A 16,598-nucleotide genomic window follows, 5' to 3' on the forward strand; every position below is an offset into this window, starting at 1 on the left:
AAGCTGAGCAGCCAGTGTTGGAACCAGTGCTCATATGGAATGCTGGCACTGCACATGGCAGCTTAATCCATTGTGCCACAGTGCAGGCCCCTGAACTGCGATTTCTAATACTTCATTCCTTCACCTAAGAACTCAGCTGCTATGATGTGCTGGACCTCGGCTGGAGATTAGAGATAAATAAGGCCCAGCCCCTTCCCTCCTCAGGCTAGGACAAGGTTTTCTAAATGGGATTGGCCTGTCCTAGTCAACACAATTCAGCAAGCCTAAAAGGCACTCTGGATGTCTGGTGCTGTGGCACAGCAGGTTAAAGCCCTGGCCTGCAATGCCAGCATCCCATGTGGATACCAGTTCAAGTCCTGGCTGCTCCACTTCCTATCCAGGTCCCTGCTAATGTGCCTAGGAAAGCAGCAGAGGATAGCCCAAGTGCTTGGGCCCATGCACCCACATGGGAGACCTGGAAGAAGTTCTTGGCTCCTGGCTTCAGACTGGCTCATCTCTGGCCATTGTGGCCAACTAGGGAGTGAACCAGTGGATGGAAGACCTCTCTCTCTCTCTTTCTCTGTGTGTGTGTGTGTGTGTGTGTCTACCTCTCTCTGTAACTCTTTCAAATAAATGAAATAAATCATTTTAAAAAATCTATCAGTGGCTCTTTTGATTAGCACCCATTCTCTGTATTCTGTACCTGTCATCAATCAGATCATATTCATGTTTCTTTAACTCACATTTACTCTCTTTTCTTCTTCATAAAAACATTTTTCTTTTAAATTCCAAGCAGTGTGCTCTTTTTTAAAAAGGGTAATAAATGTTTTTATTTATACATAGCTCACATACCACACACTTCACTCTTTTAAAATATACCCTTAGGGGCTGGCGCTGTGGCACAGCAGGTTAATCCTCCGCCTGCAGTAGCAGCATCCCATATGGGTACTGGTTCTGGTCCCAGCTGCTCCACTTCTGATCCAGCTTTCTGTTGTGGCCTGGGAAAGCAGTAGAAGATGGCCCAAGTCCTTGGTCCTCTGCACCTGTATGGGGGACCTGGAAGAAGCTCCTGGGTCCTGGCTCCACATGGGCCCAGCTCTGGCCATTGCGGCCACCTGGGGAGTGAACCAACGGATGGAAGACCTCTCTCTCTGCCTCTGCCTCTCTGTAGCTCTTCCTTTCAAATAAATAAATAAACCTTTTAAATAAAATTAAATACACCCTTCAGGGACTTTTAGCACATATTCACAATTTTTTGTATGCATTTCCACTCTCATTCCAGAATATTTTAATCACTCCAAAAGGAAATCTCATACCCATGGTGTAGTCAGTTATCACACCCTTTTTTCCCCACCTCAGGCAATCGCTAATCTTCTCTAATAGACACACTAATCTATTTCTATGGATTTTCCTATTCTAGATATTTAATATAAAGAGAATAACACAATATGCAGCCTCTTGCGTCTGGCTTCTTTCACTTAGTATAACGTTTTCAAGAGACATCCATGCTGTAGCATGTAATAGTACTTCACTCCTCTTGATGGCTGAATGATATTTCATTGCATGCACTGGGTTTTGTTTATCCACTCACCAGCTGATGGATATAGGAGTTGTTTCCACTTTTGGCTACTATGGATAGTGCTGCTATGAACATTTCATTGACAAGTTTTTGCATGAACAACATTTTTGTTTCTCTTGGGCACACACACTTTGCAGAACTGCTGGTTCACATGGTAACTGCACATTTAACTTTTCGAGGAATTGTCAAACTCTTTTCTAAGGTGGCTGCCACCCACTCTGACAGTGTGCTCTTTGTGAAGATGTGATTTCAGACTGCAATAGCATTTTGGCACCTCCAGGAAGCTGGCTGTAAGAGGAAGCAGGTGCTACTGAAGGCAGCTGGAGGAGGGAAAGAAACAGGGGTCCTGGGTGGGATTATTGAGTTGCTGGAGCAATCACGCCAATGCCTGTCATAACATGCCAGTTACAGAGGTCATTATATCCCCTTCTTGTTTGTATTGCATTTTGTGAGACGCAAAGATGTGCTGCCCAGATTTCCTTTTAAGAAGCACATGCTACTGGGCTGCAAGGAGTAGGGTGAGCAGATAGCCCCAACTGTCAGCTTTTTCAGGGTTTCCCTCAGCTGCAGAGGTCCATCTTGCAAGAGATCATACTCCTCCTGGGACAGACTTTGACCAGTATACTGAGACAGCCATTGCAGCCTGACGAGGATACTCTTTTTTTTTTTTTTTTTTAGATTTACTTATTATTTGAAAGGCAGAGAGAGAGAGGTCTTCCATCCCCTGGCTCACTCCCCAAATGGCCACAATGGCCAGAGCTGCGCTGATCAAAAGCCAGGAGCCAGGAGTTTCTTCCGGGTCTCCCATGTGGGTACAGCTTGGATGACAAATAGCATTTTTTTAGCAATAAAGTAGTATGTACATTTTAAAGACAGTGCTGTTGAATACTTAATAGACTACAATATGGTATAGACATAATTTTTATAAGCATTGGAAAACCAAAAAAACTTCATATAACTAACTTTATTGCAATATTTACTTTATTGTTGATAATGAACCTGCTTATCTCCAAAGCATGCTCATATTATAGAAATGTTCCTATGAACATGTGAAAAAATAGGATATATTAAACAACAGTATCAGTATATGACAAATATTACCTTCCTACATTAGTTTAAAGTAAGTCCTACACATTAAAATTTTCCACCCATAAAGTCTACAGGCACTGATGCTTGTTTTGTTTTTATTTTTTATTTACTTTTAATAAACCTTTTATTTACTTATTTATTTATTTTTGACAGGCAGAGTTAGACAGTGAGAGAGAGACAGAGAGAAAGCTTTTCCTTTCTGTTGGTTCACCCCCCAAGTGGCCACTATGGCCATCGCGTTGCAGCCGGCGCGGTGCACCAATTCAAAGCCAGGAGCCAGGTGCTTCCTCCTGGTCTCCCATGGGGTGCAGGGCCCAAGGACCTGGGCCATCCTTCACCGCACTCCCGGGCCACAGCAGAGAGCTGAACTGGAAGAGGAGCAACCGGGACAGAATCCGGCGCCCCGACCAGGACTAGAACCCGGGGTGCTGTTGCCACAGGCGGAGGATTAGCCTAGTGAGCCGCGGCGCCGGCCAAGAAACCTTTTATTTAATGAATACAGTTTTCATAAGTACAGCTTTAGGGATGCTTGCTTTGAAGTGCACCACAATGCCTTCATTTTTCCTCTGTCCTCCTCCCAATCCAACTCCTATCTATTATCTCACCTTTTCTTCCTCTTCTCACCACCAAGGCATTTTTTAAAAGGAGAAGTTTGGGGACAGGCATTATGGTGCAGTTCATTAAGTCACTCCTTGGGACATTTGCATCCAATACTGCAGTGCTGGTTCAATTTCCAACTACTCTGTGCTTCTGACCCAGTTCCCTGCTAATGCATCTGGAAGGCAGGAGATAATGGCCCAAGTACTGTTACCCAAGAGAGAGACCCAGATGAAGTTCCTGGTTGGCTTTGGCCTGGCCAAGACTGAGTTGCCGTGGACATTTGGGGAGTGAACCAGCAGTGTTTAAAGAAAAGGGGTGGGGGCAAGGGTTTTAATATGAGAAGTACTAGTTGTGGTAGCAGTAGGAGACTAATACTAGAATCCATTCATTCTTTTACTCATTCAACAAACATTTTAGGTCTATCATCTCCCAAAGTCTTGGACTATCCAATTGTCACCAATATATGCCATTGTTCAAATAGGTGATAAAATGATGTCTTTGGTCAGATTAAAAAGGAAGAAAGGAAAAAAGTTAGTCTGTCACCACCGGTGTCTACCGGCCACAGTGGTATCCTGTGTGTTTCCTACTAGTCAGAATACAGGAAAAGATCTTTAACAGCAAAGTAAGACCCAGGGCAGAGAAGTAATACATAGCAGATGGCTAGTTAATAGCAGAGCTGAGCATACAACCCAAACAAGCTGACTTTAAGACCTGTATAAATTGTGGTTATTTGAAAATCTTTAAAATGTAGCTCAAATTATTTAAAATTTGATTAAAGCATCATTATATTTTGTATTTATTTTATCAAATTATGATTTATGTGTAGCAAAGAGGGGAAAGTGCCATTAGGCAGAGGATTATTTTATTCACCTTTGCATCCTTAATATCTGGTCAGGTGTCCTTATAGATGAATACATGAATGAATGGAATTAGGAGACTCACATTCTAGAACTGACTGCCACTGGCTAACTTTGTGACTTTTGGAAGATTATTGAATTCCTATGCTCTATAAAATCACTAAAGAGATTTTTGATCCACTGGATAATAGAGTTGGGGGAAATTTCATCTATCTCAACCATATTATTCTATTAGTCTACAGGATTACCTGGGCTATTTGGAAACAGACCCATTACCAAGATTTCTAGAATAATATCACTTAGGCTAGTTTTGTCATATTCCTAAAACAGAGGTTCAGTAGTTAAGAACAACTGCTAATTATAGTTCTATTCAATTACAGAAGGGTAAATTAAATTGTGCTGTCATTGGCAATACATTCATTGAATCCATGCTTACCTTCTGGAGCTGCTTGGGTAACTTATTCCTGTCCAGCCTGTTAACACTGAAGGTGAGGAATCTCAAGCAATATTCTTATCCCTCATTTCTAGAAAAGGAAGGAACTATGCCAAGGAGTTCAGGGGCTACTGTGGTTGAAATAAATCCAGCGGCAGCTAAGCCAGACATTCAAATGATCATCAGAACTGTATGGCATCTGGTAGGTTACGTTGCCTCTGGTTCTCCTATCCTGAGATTTCTCTAGTGCTTTTCACTTGAAAGTAAAAGTCTTCAAAGTGAATCTGCTCTTACCTTATTAACACCTTGAGACAGACTAGGGAGAGGTGGTCAGTGTCTTAAGACTCCGCTCTGGTCTTAACACTGCTGCTAACTGTGTGACTTTTAATCATCCACTTCACTGGATTCGACTTTCCTTACCTATAATCAGCTAACTAAAGATGATCTCTAAGCTCTTTTGGAGTTTTATAATCCTGTGAGTCTTCAGCTCAATTGGTCCCTTCCATTTCTTCCAGAGTGGATTTCCTTCCTTCCAAAATCATTTATTGGGTATCTCCATGTTCTTGATGGCAGGGCCTGGATTTTACTCATCTTTCCTCCAGTACCTAGCACAACTAAGCAGCTGATTTCAAGTAGGGTTCAGCTGGTTCCTATGTAAGATTCCATCCTTGGCTGGTTCCACTTTCCTTTCCAAAGCAACAGGGAACAAGAGGGTGTCTAACAGAACAAGTTACCGTTAATGCTCACTGAGGACTTTCACTGTGTCAGTACACTCCATGTTCTATCTCCAGTAATACACACAACAGTCCTATTTCTAGACAATAATTTGTTCCACTCTTGAAATGGGCACATTTCAAGTTGAGTGACATGTCTTGGGAAGTAGCACCTTTAGAAGTGAAGGAGGCAGTACTGGAGGCAGTGCAACCTCAGAGCCCGCACCGCACTCCCAGGCAATCCACTGGGCCGAGAAAAACCACAAAAAACAACCCTGTGATTTCTAAAAGAGGCAGAAGAGATGTTCAAAGCACAGACGGAGCAGAGAAATTGGCTGCAAAAGGGAAGGCTATCCAGGCGTGGCAAAACAAAACATGCATTTCTCAGGGTTGGATCGTATAGCCGGAGTTTAAGCAAGCCGACGGAACAGAACCAGACGAGCAAGATCCAGGGCGCGCCAGAGTCCTCCGGGCACCCAGAAACAGGTAGGAAGTGACGTCAACTAACGGAGCCGGGCGACCTGCGGGACCACCGCAGGGCCAGGTGCAATTCCGGCCGGATGTGACGCACGGGAAGTTGCGCCACGGAGGCGGGTCCTGGCTGTGGAGGGCGTCGCGATGGGCGGGGCGGGCCGTCTGTGGTCCGCTGGGAGCCTCGGATCTCCCGCAGGTAAACTGCGCGCGGTACCTCCCTGAGCCGGTGGCGGGGGTGGGACCTGGGGTGGATTGCGGGTTTGTTGGGGATCCTAAGCTCGGGCGGAGAGAGGGGGCTCTCGCATTAGGTGGTGGGTGGAAGAAAGGGGACACTGTGAGGGGATGGGGTATGGAGAACTCTTGGAGACGGAGTCGTGGGGGCCGAGGTCGTTGACAGCTTGAGTTCTGGGAATCGTCCTGGCTGCGGGGCGCTGCTGGTGCGCCTGGCGGAGCCGACCTACCTCCCCCGACTCGTCTGCCGAAAGGTGGACAGGAGCCTCGTCTTTTCGTCTATTAGGACGGTGCCTTGGCGCGGCTAGGCGTTCTTCAGACGCTGCCGAATGAATGAATGAATGAGTGAATGAATGAACCGAACCTTCCCCAGATCTGTCCCCCTGTGCATGTGGAGGTGACTCCAGTTTGGTTTATGAGGCTCTCGGGGGAAGGAGAGATTCAGGACGTAGATTTTATTTTATTTTTGTTTCATTGTGGTTATTGGAATTTAGAAATGGGTCTTAATACTTTAATCTGGGTGAACGGGGTACAGCGACTAATTTGGCTTCTCTCAAGTTCCTTTAATTTTCCGGGAAGGACTTCCAGGAGAATGATGTTAGGGAGGTCATCAAATGCTAACCGGCACTTGCAACGCGGAGCTGCTAGTTGGTTCAGCTACATAAGCTTGCCTTTCTTTTTCTTCAGCTTTTCTTTCTATGTTGGAGTAATACTTGGTTTGAGATTAAAATCAGGAGTATTTCATGACGAAAATAGTAATTTCTAAAAATTATTCAGGGGTATCACCTGGTATTTACACAGAAATACCATAATTGTGGGAGCTCCCCCCCCCAAAAAATAATTCATTCATGAAGATTAAATTGTTTCCTTTGTTAAGAGTATTTGCTTAGGCGTCTAAAATGTAGTGAGGAATGAGCATGTACCAAAAAACAAGAACTGTGCCTAGATTGTTTTTGGTTATCAAATGGAAAAATACAGATGGCCCATGCAGCTATGTAATGAGATCTAAGCATGAATCATTACCTAGATGCAGCCCCAGTGATGTGATTGTGTGTATGGGCCATCTAATGAGATGGAAGCTCTTGAGACATTGCAGAGTCCTATCATTGGACTGGATGTAGTAATGGAGGAAACTCTGAATTTGTGCCATATTGTTGTGTGTTGCATGTGTGTTTTATGAAAAAAAAACTAGTAAGCACTTTTAGATTTAAATACTAAGATGTTCTTCAGATAGGTTGAAAAAAAAAAAACCCATAAACGAGACAAGTATATATACTGTTGTGATATTTAAATTTTAAAAGCTTGTCTATGCTTAAATCTTGTTATTCCAGTTTCTGGAAAGTGTTGGTATCCAAATTCTCCTCATCTTTGTATGCTCTTAGTGTGGTGTATATTTAGAATACATAAAAATATGGTACAAAGAAATGTTTTGAAATCCTCCAGATGCGTGTTAATAGTAATGTCTTAAAAATACAGTCTGATTTTGCCACCTCAGTCTGCTGTTCAATGTCATGTCCACCAAATTCTGCCCATCTAATGAGTCTGTATAACTTATTCATAATGAATTGGGATCCAAGTGATTGACATAGGGATGTGCATTGACATTCTTGAGGTTTTCAGTTTTGCAGAACACTGATAACTATGGATTCTAACATGGACTTCATTTAAAGAAACCCACGGACCATTAATGGACAAAAACATGAATCAATTTGTATGGTGGCATTCAAATCCTAGCAATTTGAGAGAGGTAAGTTGTTGACTGTGTTTTATGTTAGGTGAGATATCAAAACAGACCTGGATGGGCCTAGGGTATTGTAGAATTGTAACTGAATGCTTTTAGCCGTATCTCTTAATGCTTTAATGAGGACTTTCAAAGAGTGTTTTGTATCTATGAGGTAATTGTTACTATATGCTTGTCAAATTGATCAAAAATGAAAAAGACTGAGAAGCTGTGTTGTTCCTGGAAGGCGAGGCTCTGATCTCCTTTTGAGGAGAGCTCCTTTCAACACTTTCGAGCCTGGTAGGAATAAACTAATCTATGGATATCCTATAGAAATGAAGCCTCAGATAGTCATTCAAATAATTTCACACCCAAGTATGCCCATGTAGTAGTATATGTCTCAAATATACTGGTCAGTTTTATTTTATATCTTGGGTTTCACTGAGAAAAGAAGTAAAAATGTGCTTTATGTTGTCTTAATTATGCTGTTTTCCTATTTTTTTCTATTTTTAGTTTCTTAAGTGAATCTTTCTGCAGGCCCTTTATCTTTTTGTCCCAGGGGCTAAAGTTTCTCTCTCTCTCTCTCTCTCTCTCTCTCTTTATGTGTGTGTGTGTGTGTGTATCCCTTTCATAAATCATCAGTTTGTTAATTTTCAAAACCTGACTTCTAACTTTGTGTGTTTATCACTTTTTAATCAATAAACGTTAAACGTGTGATTTTTCCTGATCTCTTTTATAAGATACTCTGACTTCTTTAGGTTTTCTTTCATTCTAATAGAAGGCATTATTTCTAGGATTCACCTTTCAGATCTGTTGCACTTGCATGTAAAAATTTGTGTGCAAAGATATTTGCTACCATACTGCTTGAAATTTAAAAAACAAAAGCAAAACTAAATAACCTGAACATGATTCAGGTTAAATAAATGCCTTCATACAATGTAATACTTTGTGGCTCTTAGAAAGGAGTAGATCTAGAGATCTAAAGATGCAGAATTATAAAAAAAAACTCTCATATATATTGTTAGCTGACAACAACAAACCTATATGAGGAACTATGGGCAGAGTTCCCCTGGGGAATGAGACTAGAGGTCTACAGTAGGAAGAAGACTTGTATTTTTTATGTATTCTCTTTCTGGTGGATTGAATTTTTTTTACTCTCAGTATGTTTTTATCCTCATAATATTAAGAAACCAGTAGCATGGCTTGGAGATAATTTAATTATGGGAGTGTGCTACTAATTCCTTATGACTTTCTGTCCTTATTATTATTTGCATTATTTAAAAGGAGTTGGGTTACACAAGCAAGTTGGTTTTTTTTTTCTTTTTTCAGAGCTGCAAGGAAGATTTGGTGATACTATAGTAGGTTTTAAACCTTAACATCAGATTGTTCCCATTAATAAGAACCAATGAATAGTAAGTGCTTAGTGTTGCCAGGTTCGATTCTCAATATACCTGATCTGACCAGAGAATATGATGCTTGTGACCTTGATTTGCAAGACAAGTTTATGTTGCTTTGGCATGGTGCTTCTGAGCCGGTCAGTATTGCTGAACGGGATGGACTTTGTTTTATTTGAAATGCTATTTAGGGACCTTACACTCTTCAAACAAGTCTTAGAATTATTATTTCACTTATTAATGTTTAGAACTGGCTTACGGCATTTCAAAGAATGGTTTGTTCTGTTAGTAAATCAGAAAAATCATTTAGAGAGATATGTGTGGATAATATCGTTCTGTATTATTTTGAATTGGCTAATTATCTGCCTTGGACTCAGCAAAAATTTCTAGTGACTTTTACTTCTCTAGTCATCTTTGTCTTCCTACACTTTTATTGAGGGACATTTATAATGATAGTAATAGGTGAGCAAAATAAATTATCCAAGAAATAGAAAGATATAATAATCCTCATTTTATTGATAGAGGAATTATATTTGAACCTTGTTTGAGAATGGATATGTAAGATTCATACCTATATAATACCACTGGTTGTATATCCTGTTAAAATTAGAATGATGGCTGCTAATCTAGGACAAAGTCATGATTGATAGAATATAATAGAAGAGCTGTAGACATTTTATACCTCTGGCAGAGTATTTTGCATGTATTCGTCTGTGTTAAAAAATGCTTTGTTTTTTAAGGTTCTGGGGGTTAATCACTGTGATCACAAAGGGGAAATCATTGGGCCAGATGCCTGGAGTGGACTGTTTATTCTTGTTATAATGGGCAGCAGTGAATTGAATTCAAGGTATGGTCAGGGTAACATACAGTAAGACAGGCGATGAACATGAACATAAAAGTTACAGGTTTAGAAGACAGAATTGAGGCACACACCTGGACGTATGTTTGTGGCCACACATGAATATATATCTGTACATATTACATATAACATAAGTTACATATACAGATAAGGTATCTAGTTAATGCAATGAGAAAAAGAGATCAGCCTTGGGCCTGAAAGAGACCTGTCATGAGCCAATTAATGATTTTGAGGGTAACCTAAAGAATTCATTCATAGGTCCAGGTGACAGGAAGGCAGAAAAAAGCCTGACAATGAGAAAATTAAAACTTGGCAATTTAGGCCAGCACCGCGGCTCACTTGGCTAATGCGGTGCCAGCGCCCTGGGTTCTAGTCCCGGTTGGGACGCTAGATTCTGTCCCAGTTGCTCCTCTTCCAGTCCAGCTTTCTGCTGTGGCCCGGGAGGGCAGTGGAGGATGGCCCAAGCGCTTGGCCCTGCACCCGCATGGGAGACCAGGAGAAGCACCTGGCTCCTGGCTTCGGATCGGCGCAGCGTGCCAGCCGTGGCGGCCATTTGGGGGGTGAACCAACGCAAGGAAGACCTTTTTCTCTGTCTCTCTCTCTCTCTCTCTCTCTCTCTCTCACTGTCTAACTCTGCATGTCAAAAAAAAAAAAAAAAAACAACTTGGCAATTATGGTTAAGGGTATCTTTTAAGATCCTGTTTGTGATATTGTTTTGAGGAGGAAAAAAGGTGTGAACTCAAAATGCTATTACTGTCCTGTTTGAGTAGAGCTAGGTCCATAAGCCTTTTCTAGCATGTGGGTTGTTTATGGCTGAGATTAACCAAGTTTGAACAGATTGCATTAACCTGCAAGTCATTAGTGTACAAAACCTAATTTCATTACTCGATATACCTTAAAGAACAAGAGAACTATTTTCAACAAATTTTGTGATTATATAAAAGGTCAACTGTGATGATGATCTAGATTGAGGAGAGTGGGACTATTTTGTTGAGAAATTAGAGAATTTGAAAGTGATGAGGATACTTTGAAGAAAATACACTTGTTCTCTGTTATTTGAGGTCAAAAGTAATTCTAAACAAAAGATATTGATGAAGAGAGTGAACTCTAGATCATTAGTGTTGCTTAACTAGTATTTGAACAATGAGAAATCCTTTCTCCAACAGTAAAGTGATACAGATGGGTTTACATCCTACTATTTGTTACTACTAAGTTACTAAGTTATTACTAAGTTACCCACAGTTACTTATCCACCAACCTCAACTTACCCATAACAAGGATGTAAGTTTAAAAATTACCTGAGCACCTAAATTATGAGACATTAATTCCATTTGCATTTCTTGGGTCCTTTCTCAGTTTATTTACTTTATTTTAGACATAGTTCTTAAAAAAAAAAATTTATTCATTTGTCTATTTGAAAGGCAGAGTTAGGGCCGGTGCTGTGGCATAGTGGGTAAAGCTGCTGCCTGCTGTGTTGGCATTCCATATGGATGCCGGTTCAAGGCCTGGCTGCTCTACTTCCAGTCCAGTTCTCTGCTATGACCTGGGAAAGCAATGAAAGATGGCCCAAGTGCTTGGACCCCAGCATCCACGTGGAAGACCCAGAAGAAACTGCTGGCCTCCTGGCTTCAGATCGGCCCAGCTCTGCCCATTGTGGCCATCTGGGGAATGAACCAACGGATGGAAGATCTCTCTCTCTCTCTCTTTCTCTCTCTCTGCCTCTGCCTTTCAAATAAATAAATAAATAAATAAATCTTTAAAAGAAAGGAGAGAGAGAGAGAGAGAGAAAGGGAAAAAAGAAAGGAAAGGAAGAAAGAAAGAAATAAAGAAGGAAGGAAAGAAAGAAATGTGGAGTTACACAGAAAGAGAGAAAGAGAGAGAGAGAGAGAGAGAGAGAGAGAGAGAGAGCTTCCATCTACTGGTTCACTTCTCAAATGGCCGCAATGGCCAGGACTAGGATAAGCCCAAGCCATGAGCTGGAACTCCATCTGTGTCTCCCAATTGGGTGACAGGAGCCCATGAACTTGGGCCATTGTCCTCTGCTTTTCCAGGCACATTAGCAGAGAGCTGGGTTACAACAGGAGCAGCTGGGTCTCCAACAAGTGGTCATATGGATATCAGCATTGCAGGCAGTGGCTTAGTCTGCTGCACCATGACACAGGCCCCTGAAACATAGTTCTAATAGTTGAAATAGCTGGTATCTGACTCCACAAGATATTAGAATCAATAGAGTGTGAATAGGCCAAGCACTCCTATTAGAGGTAGTCACATCCACAAGGAAAGAAAAGAAAAAACATAAAGCAAACAAATTAATTTAAAACTGTGGGGCCGGCGCCGTGGCTCACTTGGTTAATCCTCCGCCTGCGGCACCAGCATCCCTTATGGGCACCGGTTCTAGTCCCGGCTGCTCCTCTTCCAGTCCAGCTCTCTGCTGTGGCCCGGGAAGGCAGTGGAGGATGGTCCAAGTGCTTGGGCCCTTGCACCCGCATGGGAGACCAGGAGGAAGCACCTGGCTCCTGGCTTCGGATTGGCGCAGTTCCGGCCGTAGCGGCCATTTGGGGGGTAAACCAATGGAAGGAAGACCTCTCTGTCTATAACTCTACCTGTCAAAAAAATAATAAAATAAAAATAAATTTAAAAAATTGTAGCAACACAGTCCCTTTTGATTAGATGAGAAAAGCTCTGTGTTTATGGGTGTTCAAAGTAATAATCCTGACTGAACAGAAATCATTTACATTTAATATGTTCTGTTGAAGATAAGGAAGAATACCTGAAATTTTCAAAGACCTTTCCAGTGTGTTTAATAATAGAAGATGGATATTTTGGCATTTGGAGAGGCTGCATTGTATGGTGGGAAGAACACAGACTCGAGAGCAGTATAGACAGATTTTAATTTGAGCGCCAGATTCTATAACTGTTCCGTTAAGATTGATTATTCATTCCTAGTCTCAATGTCTTCACCTATAAAAGATGAATTTATTGAAGGTTAGAGATATATGCAAAGATTGACCTATATTAGATGCTAGTAAATAATAACTATTGTTGGCATTTCATTATTACTATAAAATTTACTCTACCTTAATTTTTGCTCTTTGTGTAGAGCAAGAACAATCTTACATAATAATTTTAGTCTAAGTTTAGTCTATATTAATGCTCATGATCATAATGGCATGCTTAAAATACTTTTAAAGAATTACACCAGTAATCCATGTCTACTTTACAAAAATTAGTATATATAAAATATACGTAAGCCCAAAAAAGGAGTGAAGTTACATATATATATATATATTCCTATATATATATTTGGGGTGCTTTATTTTTACACTGCTTTGATATTCCTCACTTCTGAACATTGACCACTGATACTGATTCTGTGTTGCCAATCTTGTGGAATTTAAATTATCCACCATCCTTTCTAATCAGAATATTCAATGAAAGATTGTAACATGACACAGTACTGATTAAAATAAAGCCCTAATCCTGGTACTTGTTGTTTTGAAACTAATTTTGTAGAGTAGTGGGGTAGCTTTGTGTTCCAGAGCCAGAATGCCTAAATTTGAGTCCTGGCTGCACTATTTACTAGCAAGGTAGATACTCATTTCTAATTTCTCTGTGCCTCAGTTTCTTCTTTGGTAAATTGGGGATAATAGTAGTATGTAGTTGTGAGCTTTAAATGAATTCATCTCTGCACCCAAGTGCTTAGGGCCCTATACCTGTGTAGGAGACCTCTTGGCTCCTGGCTTCGGTGCGGTCCAGCTCTGGCAGTTGCAGCCATTTGGGGAGTGAACCAGTGGATGGAAGACCTCTCTTTCTGTGCCTCTTCCTCTCTGTAACTCTGACTTTCAAATAAATAAATAAATCTTTAAAAAAAATTTCGTCTCTATAAAGTGCTTAAAGCAGAACCTGCCACAGACTCAGCAAATATTAGCTGCTATTATTATTATTATCATTATTATTATTAATTTTTAGAAGCTTGATGTTTTCTTGGGGAAAACAAAGATTTATAAGCATATAGAATAACATACAACAATTAGAATGAGCACAAAATTAAGTCAATGAGATTAAAAATCATCTCCAAAAAAGAAAAGGTTGGGGCTGGCACAATGACGGAGCAGGTAAAGCTGACACCTGCAGTGCCAGCATCCCATATGGGAGCTGGTTCGAGCTGGCTGCTCCACTTCCGATCTAACTCTCTGCTATGTCCTGGGAAAGCAGTAGAGGTTGGCCTGAGCCCTTGGGCCCCTGCACCCACGTGAGAGACCTGGAAGAGAAGCTCCTGGCTCCTGGCTTCAGATTGGTGCAGCTCCGGCCATTGCAGCCATCTGGGGAGTGAACCAGTGAATGGAAGACTCCTTCTCTCTCTCTCTCTCTCTCTCTCTCTGCCTCTGCCTCTTTGTAATTCTGCCTTTCAAATAAATAATAAAAAAGAGCCAGCACCGTGGCTCACTTGGTTAATCCTCCGCCTGCGGTGCCGGCATTCCACATGGGCTCCGGTTCTAATCCCGGCTGCTCCTCTTCCAGTCCAGCTCTCTGCTGTGGCCCAGGAAGGCAGTGGAGGATGGTCCAAGTGCTTGGGCCCCTGCACCCGCATGGGAAACCAGGAGGAAGCACCTGGCTCCTGGCTTTGGATCAGCGCAGCATGCCAGCCGTAGCGGCCATTTGAGGGGTGAACCAACGGAAGGAAGACCTTTCTATCTCTCTCACTATTACTCTACCTGTCAAATAAATTTTTTAAAAAATTAAATAAATAAATAAATAAAAAAGGAGTGGCTATGGCACAGATGCTAGTATCCCCTGAAGGACATAGGCCACTAGTAATTAATTACTGAACTGTAAGATCAAATGGCTGAACCTTCCTTTCTTTTTTTTTTAACTTTTATTTAATAAATATAAATTTCCAAAGTACAGCTTTTGGATTATAGCGGCTTTTTCCCCCCAATAACTTCCCTCCCACCCGCAACCCTCTCATGTCCTGCTCCGTCTCCCATCCCTTTCACATCAAGATTCATTTTCAATTATCTTTATATACAGAAGATCTATTTAGTATGTACTAAGTAAAGATTTCAACAGTTTGCACTCACACAGAAACACAAAGTGTAAAGTACTGTTTGAGTACTAGTTATACCGTTAATTCACATGGTACAACTCATTAAGGACAGAGATCCTACATGGGGAGTAAGTTCGCAGTGACTCCTGTTGTTGACTTCACAATTGACACTCTTGTTTATGGCCTCAGTAATCACCCAAGGCTCTTGTCATGAGTTGCCAAGGCTATGGAAGCCTCTTGAGTTTGCAGGCTCTGATCTTATTTAGACAAGGGCTGAACCTTCTTTTCAACACATGTTTACAGTATTTTTGCTGTATGTTTTTCATGTGAACCTGAAAAGTGGTCTGAAGTTTTTCATTTGAAGGCCTTTTTACTTTTTCTCCTCATTTAAATATTTTCAAACTATACTATTTCTACTTCAGTTTCTTTCTCTACTCCACAAAATCAACTTAATTTTATGCCATCTTTTCAGGTAACCATTTTGGTCAGGCTTTCAGAAATCAACAGCTCTGCTACCATGGGTATTGATGAAATATATTCAACAAATTATCATTAAATAATAATAGAACCCCAAGTGGTTCTATAAAAACTTTAAATTCTGTTGCAATTGGTAGTTAAGAATGTTAATCACATAAGCTGGTGAACGTATTCTGAAGGTTTTTTTTCTATCTCTTTCTGATTTTCTTTTTGTTCTTTGAGTACCATATCTAATGATCAGATTAATTATTGAATAAAGAGTTATAGCTTTTTAGTTTCCCTTTTAAAAATTGTTAGACTTGCTAGTAGAACTTTTGTGTGTTTGTTTTGTTTTCAAGCATGGAGTACCAAGTTTTTGAAGACCATGGCCTATCATCATTGCGCATTCAAGATTTGAGTTTGAGTAACCTCATCAAGACTCAGATCCTCTTCAAAAGCTTCAAGTCTCATCTGCATTAAACCTCTCCATTGAACCCTCTCACAAAAGTCAAAGCTTCAAGGGACTGAAACCCATTAATAACTTCCATTTTATATCCCTTCCTCTGACTTCTCTTCAGTTTTCTTGACCTTGAAGTTCTTTCCTATTACTGATGTTCCATTAGACTAGAGTCAAAAGAACTTTGATTTCTAAAAATATTTTCTGTGGCCATAAATGTCCATGGTTGGAGAAGCATAAGCTTGGCATAAGTTTCAAATTAATTCTTTTGTTGTATCCTCTATAATGTTGAATCAATAATTTAAAAAAAGAATGAAGTGATAAAAATACGTAAGGTTAGAAACTGTATTGCTTAGAGACGAGGGCTTCAGCCTCAAGGTTGGTGAGTCTTGCTTTACTCTGCCTCCTGCAACATATACAGTAACTGGGGAAGTTACTGAACCTCTCTGAACCTCGGCTTCATTATCTGTAGAGAGAATCTGACAATATTCTCCCTGCCTACCTCACAGGTAGGGATCAAATGGGGATCAAATTTTATATAAAATGTGTAACAGACATAGGGCCCTATTACACACTTGCAAGTCATTCCCTCAGCTCTTGGGCCTGGAAGGGTAGGTGATAAAGCAGTCCAGGCTGATACACGGTAGCAAGGCTATGTGAGATTTTCCTCTCTCTCGCTAAGGAATGCTGTGGTGGGCTAATTCTAAGAA

At 40.9% G+C, this 16,598-nt stretch overlaps 1 protein-coding gene across 2 annotated transcripts in view; it reads left to right on the plus strand.

The window, feature by feature from the left end:
- The first annotated feature begins 5,833 nt into the window (after positions 1 to 5,833).
- Positions 5,834 to 16,598, plus strand: part of MAP3K13 (mitogen-activated protein kinase kinase kinase 13) — a 202,362-nt gene continuing 191,597 nt past the window's right edge. Inside the window, exons 1-3 of one of the 2 annotated variants that reach the window (XM_062210828.1) lie at positions 5,834 to 5,920; positions 7,576 to 7,702; positions 9,005 to 9,087. The gene's annotated coding sequence lies outside the window, so the exon portion shown is untranslated. The remainder of the gene's footprint in view (positions 5,921 to 7,575; positions 7,703 to 9,004; positions 9,088 to 16,598) is intronic. The other variant, XM_062210836.1, reaches the window with a different exon arrangement.

The sequence above is a fragment of the Lepus europaeus genome, chromosome 2 (genome assembly GCF_033115175.1).
Source record: "Lepus europaeus isolate LE1 chromosome 2, mLepTim1.pri, whole genome shotgun sequence".
Classification (NCBI taxonomy): domain Eukaryota; kingdom Metazoa; phylum Chordata; class Mammalia; order Lagomorpha; family Leporidae; genus Lepus; species Lepus europaeus.